Below are 7,285 nucleotides of genomic sequence, written 5' to 3'. Positions count from 1 at the left end.
GAATTGGTTTGCACATTTAGCATTTGGTATCTCCTTAACTCATGCCAGATTTTGTGCTGCTGGTGGCACTTTCAGCCAGTCTGTCAGAACAAGTGCAGGGTCTGCCTTGTGCTGTTTGTACACAAAGCTGTTTCAAATTCTGACCATCTACTGCCTTTCTATCTTGTTTGCCTAAGAAAGAGCTTTGAAATGAATTTTATAATGTTACACAGACAAAAATATAAGCAATTTACATTGTGGCATTGTCCTTGAAATTGAAAATTTCATTGAAATTGTCCTTGGAAATATCCTTATTTTGAATTAAACACTCATGTTGAAAAACATCCACCATATCCTGATACAAGGATTCCTGTTGCTGACATCTACATGTTACCTCTGTAGCTGAATGCAACCTAAACACAAACAAAAATTCACTTTCTTAGTGGAATGTCCATTGCATGAGAAAGGGAGGCCCAGGGTAACACCAGCCTGTGACTTGAGGGGGTAAAATCCATGGAGCTTTCTGTTCATGTGCGTTGTTAACAAAGCCTCCTGGTCTGACAGAGAAGTAAAAATAATCTGTAAACTGTATGGAGACAGTGGTTTTCCAGCAGAAAGTGTTGATTCATTGGGATATGTTTTGCAGAGGGATCAAGCTGTGCTCCTTTGTTCCTCTCCAGGCCTTTGTTTTCAAGCTTAGCTTTGATATTATTTGGTGTCGTAGCAAAGCAGCCAACCTAGAACTGAAGAACTTTTCTCCACTTAATCTGAATCCTTCCACATTCATCAAACACATTTCTGCATTGATGCCATGGGCCAGAGGACACAAATTGAGACTGTGTCAGCAACAAGGAGATTTCTGTACCAGGGAGTCAGTCCCCACTGAGATTCCCAGGCTGTGCTTCCTGGTGCTCAAGGCTCTTGAGAGGACACCAGCGGTGCTCCCAAAATTGGTTTGCAGGCTGTGGCTGGGCCAAAGCTCTTCCTGGCACTCCTGATGAATGAACAGTCTGAGAAGAGAAGGTTGGAGACTTCACAGCAGCCTGAAGTACCTGAAGAGGGGCTACAAGGAATCTGGGAAAGGATGCTTCATCAGGAATTGTGGTGACAGGACAAGGGGAAATGGCTTCAAACTGACAGAGAGCAGGGTGAGATGGGATTTAGGGAAGGAATTCTTCCCTGTGAGGGTGGTGAGGCACTTGGAACTGGTTTCCCAGAGCAGCTGTGGCTGCCCCTGGATCCCTGGCAGTGCCCAAGGCCAGGTTGGACATTGGGGCTGGAGCAGCCTGGGACAGTGGGAGGTGTCCCTGCCATGGCAGGGGTGGCACTGGATGCTGTTAAGGTCCCTTCAAACCCAAACCATTCTGGGATTCTAAGTGAGGCTCCAAACCTGGGAACCTCGGGGGAACCCAATCCCTGCTGTGACCCCAGAGCTGTCTCAGACATCAGGGACAGCCCAAACACGTCACCCTCCAGCTGTGCACCCTGCCCAACAGCTGGAAAAGGGCTCCAAGGTGCCACCTCAGGGACCACCAGGAAAATGCCCTGAACATCCCCCAGCAACAGGAGGAGTTAACACCCCCTGACTGCACCTCTCACCGACTCAAACAAACAAAGCAGGTACCACAGCCATGGAAACGTGCACATTAACCAGAGTCTGGAGCTCTTTTCCCTCCCTGCCAGCTAAAAGAATGCATCCCACACAGCTATGGAACACTCCTAACAGCACTGGCACGAGGTTAAAAAATTCTCATCGTGTCCTTGGGATTTATGGTTGGGGGCATTTATTTCCTTCCAGATTTGTTTTCTTTGGGCATGTTGCACAGCCTGTATATCATCTCCAGTACTAGCTGTTACTTATGTTTGCAAATAGAGCTCCACAAATAACAATACATAAAATACAGAGACAATTTTCAGCTCACAGGGAATATAAAATATGCAGGCACTTTCAGAAGGCACAGTAGACTAAAAATATTGAATTTCAGGCACTTTATGGAGACACCAATCTTTTGTACGCATGCATATTGATTTATAATTATGACTTGAGGGACATTTTAGTAATCTAGAAGTATCCAGCTTTTTACAGCTCACAGACTGTGTAGAGTTTGATAATATAAAACCCTTCCATGTTTCCTTACAAAACGTTCTAATTTGAATTCCGTGCTTGTATACACGAGGAAAAAATGCATTGAAGATAAACAGTATTTCATGGCACGGTAAGGTTTCCTAAACTTGTCTCACCAGTTTTATATTGCACAGAAAATTCAGGCTACCTTCAGTACAAAGCCACTTAAAAATAACACTTGGCTTCATGGGGAGGTTTCTTGTTTCAACAAAATGCACCTCAGGTTTGTGTGGGCTGAGTGGAATCAACAGATGAACTCTTACTGAAGGGTACTCACAATATTGACTGAACATTTGGTTTCTCACTGATCTGATTGAACAGAGCCTCTATTTTCAATATTTATTTGGTAAATGTACAATATATGGTTCTGCCAACCTAAAATGCAGCATTTTTGAGGATTTGGGCCTCCCAGTGACATAGATGGGAATAGCTCTTAGGTTGCAGGGCTCACCATGCCTTTCCTCAAAAGGATCCTGCACAAGGCAGGAAAAACACAGCTTCCTACCAGATTCCCCAGCAGAAACTCATGGAAAACTGGAATATGGTCTTACAGTGTCAGAGAGAACTCATTTTCTCATCCCTCACTCTCCACCCAAGCAGAACTTCCCCAATTAAAGTGGGGAAATGAGGCCCACCCCCAACTCTCTCTCTCTCTGCGTTTCTCTAAATCCCACACCCACATTCTCAACAACACCGTAAAATTAATTCAGTGGCCTCATGGTAACTGTGTAAGTGAAATTAAGCTATCAGGATAGACCAAAGTGGGCTCATATTTTCAAACTCTAATAAAACCCAGCCAACCTCAGCTGCCAAGGGGAGAGCACAGCTCCCCAAACACCTTTGGCATCTCGGTACTTTTCTTCCCAACAGCCTTCAGAAGCCCTCCTAAAGATGAGGCTGAGCATTGAAATTCATGAAGCCACTTGATCTGGAGGAGCATGCACTCGGCAGATGTGACTTTTATGATTACTCTCCTCCCACTCACCACGATTGACTCTTGTTCCCCAGGCTATAAACTACCTGCCTCTTCCTCCCCCCAGGTGACAAGCAGCTTCATTTAACTTGCTCTGTCTCTCATTTTCCGCCCTCTTCCTCATCCTTTCTTCTCCACAGCTCCCAAATACATTTCCTTTAAACAAAGGCCTAATTGATACATACCTAATTAACATCTGAGCGTTTGTTCTCAGCTTGTATTTAGCTCTGAAAATTGCTGCTTCTATTTCAAACCTGAATAAGGGCTTGCATGCCTGAAAATTTGCCTGATATTTCCAGCAATACCAGTTGATCCAATGAAACACACACTGGTGGCTGTGCATTCCCCTCATCCCATATACCAGGACTTCAGGAGGACACTTCAGCTGACCTTCCTGAACTGCTGGTGGGGAAAAAAAAAAGAGAAAGAAATGGAAGCCAAACCAGGTCTGCATTAATATGTGTGCACCAAACCTCCTCAGCCAGCAGCAAAGTTCTCCATGTTGTTGTGAAGGTGGAATTTTACAGGAATGTTCTACATTGCTGCAGTTTGGAGCTCTGTGTGAGATTTCTGCCCTTCTTCCCTTCTGCCCTGAGGAATTCAATTTTCTCTAACCCAGTCCTCACCCTGCTCTCTGTTCTTTGGGAGGTGCAGGTTGGTATCAACCCCTTCCCATTATCCTGGAAATAATGGGAATAATCCTGTGGATTATTTATGCTAGATTAGCACAGATACTTATTTAAATGATGTATATTTGCAGACTCAGAGGAACATTGTGACTCCTTTCCAGCTCAGAGAATCAATGTTTGGGAGCTCCCAGCATCATTTGGCATCAGCCCTGATAGCAGAGCTGGTGTCACACAGATGTTATTTATATTGTTTATTTTCTCCTGTGCTATGATCACTCCCTCAAATGAGCCTTACACCAAGTGCTTTTTAAAAAAAGTCATGTTCCAGCAAAACGCTCTGTTTGGTTTTGTTTTGGGGGAAGAATGCCAAAATGGAGGGAAAGCAATACTGAGAGGTTTTTATTAGACAACTCAACCAGATCCATCTCAGCCCTGCCTCCCACTCATTAGCTTCCCATCAAATGGGCCCAGGGACTGCTCCGACCTTGGATCAGCTCATCTGTGCTGCTGATTCCCTTCATCCCAGTGCCCTTCCCGTCAGTGCTGATGCTGTGGGCTCAGGGCTTGCTTGGGCTCTGTTTCCCTGCTCTCTCCACTGCAAACAGCACCTGTTCCACACGTCCTGTGCGTGGGGGAAGGAGGCTCCTGGCTCAGCCCTGCTGCCCCACAGCTGACACCCTTCCAGAGAGGCTGCCAGGATGGGTTTTCCTTTCCCAGCAGAGCAAGGGTTCACAAGGGGCTACAGTCTACCAGATGTGGGATTATTCCATGCCACGGGGGTTGGTTTAGGTGTCACCCTACTGACAGAACCTACAGACAGCCCCTTGATGAACTCTGCTCCCTTTGGGTTTGCCTCTTGCCTGTTGCAGCACCTGTGGAGATGCCTGATCTTCCTGACAACTGCTGATCCACACTGGAATTGTGTTGGGGAAACAATTCCTGCTTGAAAATTAGCATTATGTTGTGAAGTTTTTCAGTATAGAACAATTACACACATTCAAACCATGCCAAACACTGGCACAGGGTGGCCAGAGCAGCTGTGGCTGCCCCTGGATCCCTGGAAGTGCCCAAGGCCAGGTTGGACATTGGAGCTTGGAGCAGCCTGGGACAGTGGGAGGTGTCCCTGCCATGGCAGGGGGTGGAATGGGGTGATCCTTAAGGTTCTTTCTAACCCAAACGATTTTGTGATCCTATGATTCTAAACCAGAGACTGTTCTGGTAAAATGCCAGCAAATCCAGCCACAACTTTTGTGGGGATCTTCATCTTGGAAATTTGCAAGTCTGTTCTCTGATCCTCTAAAAACATTCTCATGAAGATCTAAAGGTACCAGCCAAGCTCCCTGACGCTGCCTGAGCTCAGAAATCACTTTAAATTTGATCACTGCTTCCCTGTGTGCATTTGCAAAATGAAAACTAAAAGGGAGCAAAGAGGGAAGCAGTGCCTGTGCCGAGCCATCAAAATTCACTGGAGAGGCATCTGAGCTGGCAGAGGAACAGTTACCTTCCCCTACTGCTTTTATCCACTGCCAGAGCAGGGGACAAACACAAAGTGACTGGTTTGGGAGTGCTGCTCACCAGGAGTGTTCACACTGCTGTGCAAAGGAAAGGAGCAAAGGACTTGGGAGAACAGCTGGAACTGCTGCATGGATGAAAAGAAAATCTACCATTCCGCTCTAAAATTATGTATGATGGTTACGTCATGGATTCTGTGATGCTGCTTGCTACTAATAATAACTACTGATTGTTTATCCTTTCCTAGGAGGGTGGGCAGGCCCTGGCACAGGGTGCCCAGAGCAGCTGTGGCTGCCCCTGCATCCCTGGCAGTGCCCAAGGCCAGGCTGGAGCAGCCTGGGACAGTGGGAGGTGTCCCTGCCATGGCAGGGGTGGGAAGATGTGATCTTTCAGGTCCACTCCAAACTGTTCAGCAATTCCATGATTACCTTTTCCTAGAGATCCTGAAAAGAATTGTGACATTCTGTTTTCTGTTGAGCAACCAAATTTGAAGACATTTTAGAACTTTGTATTAAATGACAAGTCAAAACTCTATTCCCTTTGCTCATGCAAAACCTTTGCTGATCTCAGTGGGGTTGAGTCTATTTTTAAAACTAAAATACCTCTCTTATGCAATAGGACCATCCAGAGTTACAAATAAATATTCTTTCTCAGGCTTTCATTTCTTACTTCTTTTCATAATGTTTAAAAGTTAGCTGAGTGTCTTGAACGTGTTTACAAGAGGCAGGTACTAATGAGGATGGAACACTGAGAGGTGCAAGGTGGGAAAGTACAAGGTAAGGAGGTGGCTGTGGTACACACAGATATTTCCACTGCTCTGAGCTGATACCTGAGAGCTGAGGTCTTGGGGGACCTGTTGAAACAACTTAGCTGCTGTAAATGCAATTTTGAGAGCATTCAGTGCAGCTCCTCAGGACCCTGGGAATGCCAGCAGCCTCTGGAGCCACCTTTCCCTGTAATCCTCCTCTGCAGGAAATCCCACCCTGCACATCCAAGGGTTTGAGGTGATGCTGTGTAACCTTCTCTCACACTGCTGTGAGAACAGCTGAGCTGGGAGAAAGAGCAGTGAGAATCTTCAGCCTGGGCTCCTGCTCAGTCCCTGGCAGGGAGCTTGGATTCCCTGGAATTCCCTGGAGCTGGGATTCCCTGCCCCTGCCCAGCCCCTCCTGCACTGCCTGGACCTTGCACCTGCCCAGGACCTGTGGGGTCACCTGGGCTTCTGGTGCCTGCCTGGTGGGGCCTGGACCCCGTGTGCTGCTGCCAGACCCTTTGAGAGCTGCAGAAAAGATCTTTTTTTCTGGCAAAGGGCTGTAGGAATTCCTCAGGTGGTAAGAAAGATTATTTTGGGGACAGGTGTAAAAGTTATTTTTACAGACAACAAAAATGAAGTGGTTAATCCACCTTCTGTAGCTTCCACTGGTTGCACATTATGATGAGTAACCCCCTTCCATTCTGGGACAGAATTAATTCCAGATTTAAGTGCAATCCTTCCACCAGGCAGTGAGACACAGCATCACTCTCTACAACTCCCTGACAGGAGAGGAGGCTGCAGCAATTTGGGGCTGTCCCCTTCTCCCAGACAACAGGAAATGACCTCAGGTTGTGCCAGGGGAGGTTCAGGGTGGCCACCAGGAAGAATTTCTTCATGGAAAGGGTGGCCAAGCATTGGAATGGGCTGCCCAGGGAAGGCAAATCACCATCCCTGGAGGTGTTCTAGCAATGACTGGATGTGGCACTCAGTGCTGTGGTCAGGTTGAGATGATGGTGTTCAGGCAAAGGCTGCACTCTGATCTTAGAGGCTTTGTCCAACCTAAATGATGCTCTGTGGGATTCTGTTTGTGGTCCTTGGTGTCCCTGACACAGGGGCTCCTTCTGAAACCACCACAGCACCACTCACAGGGCACAGGTGGGAACACCCTTTACCCAGAGGGACAGGCTGGGTTTGTTTTGTTTGTTTTGAGGGGACAAAGCTCCCTTTGCCCACAGCAGTGACCCAGTGGTGGTACAGGGAAGAGGGAAATGATCCCTTTGCCTTCACCACTGTGTGTTCACAGAGCCACCTGTGTG

The sequence above is a fragment of the Prinia subflava genome, chromosome 3 (assembly GCF_021018805.1).
Source record: "Prinia subflava isolate CZ2003 ecotype Zambia chromosome 3, Cam_Psub_1.2, whole genome shotgun sequence".
Lineage (NCBI taxonomy): Eukaryota > Metazoa > Chordata > Aves > Passeriformes > Cisticolidae > Prinia > Prinia subflava.
This window is presented reverse-complemented; position numbering follows the sequence as displayed.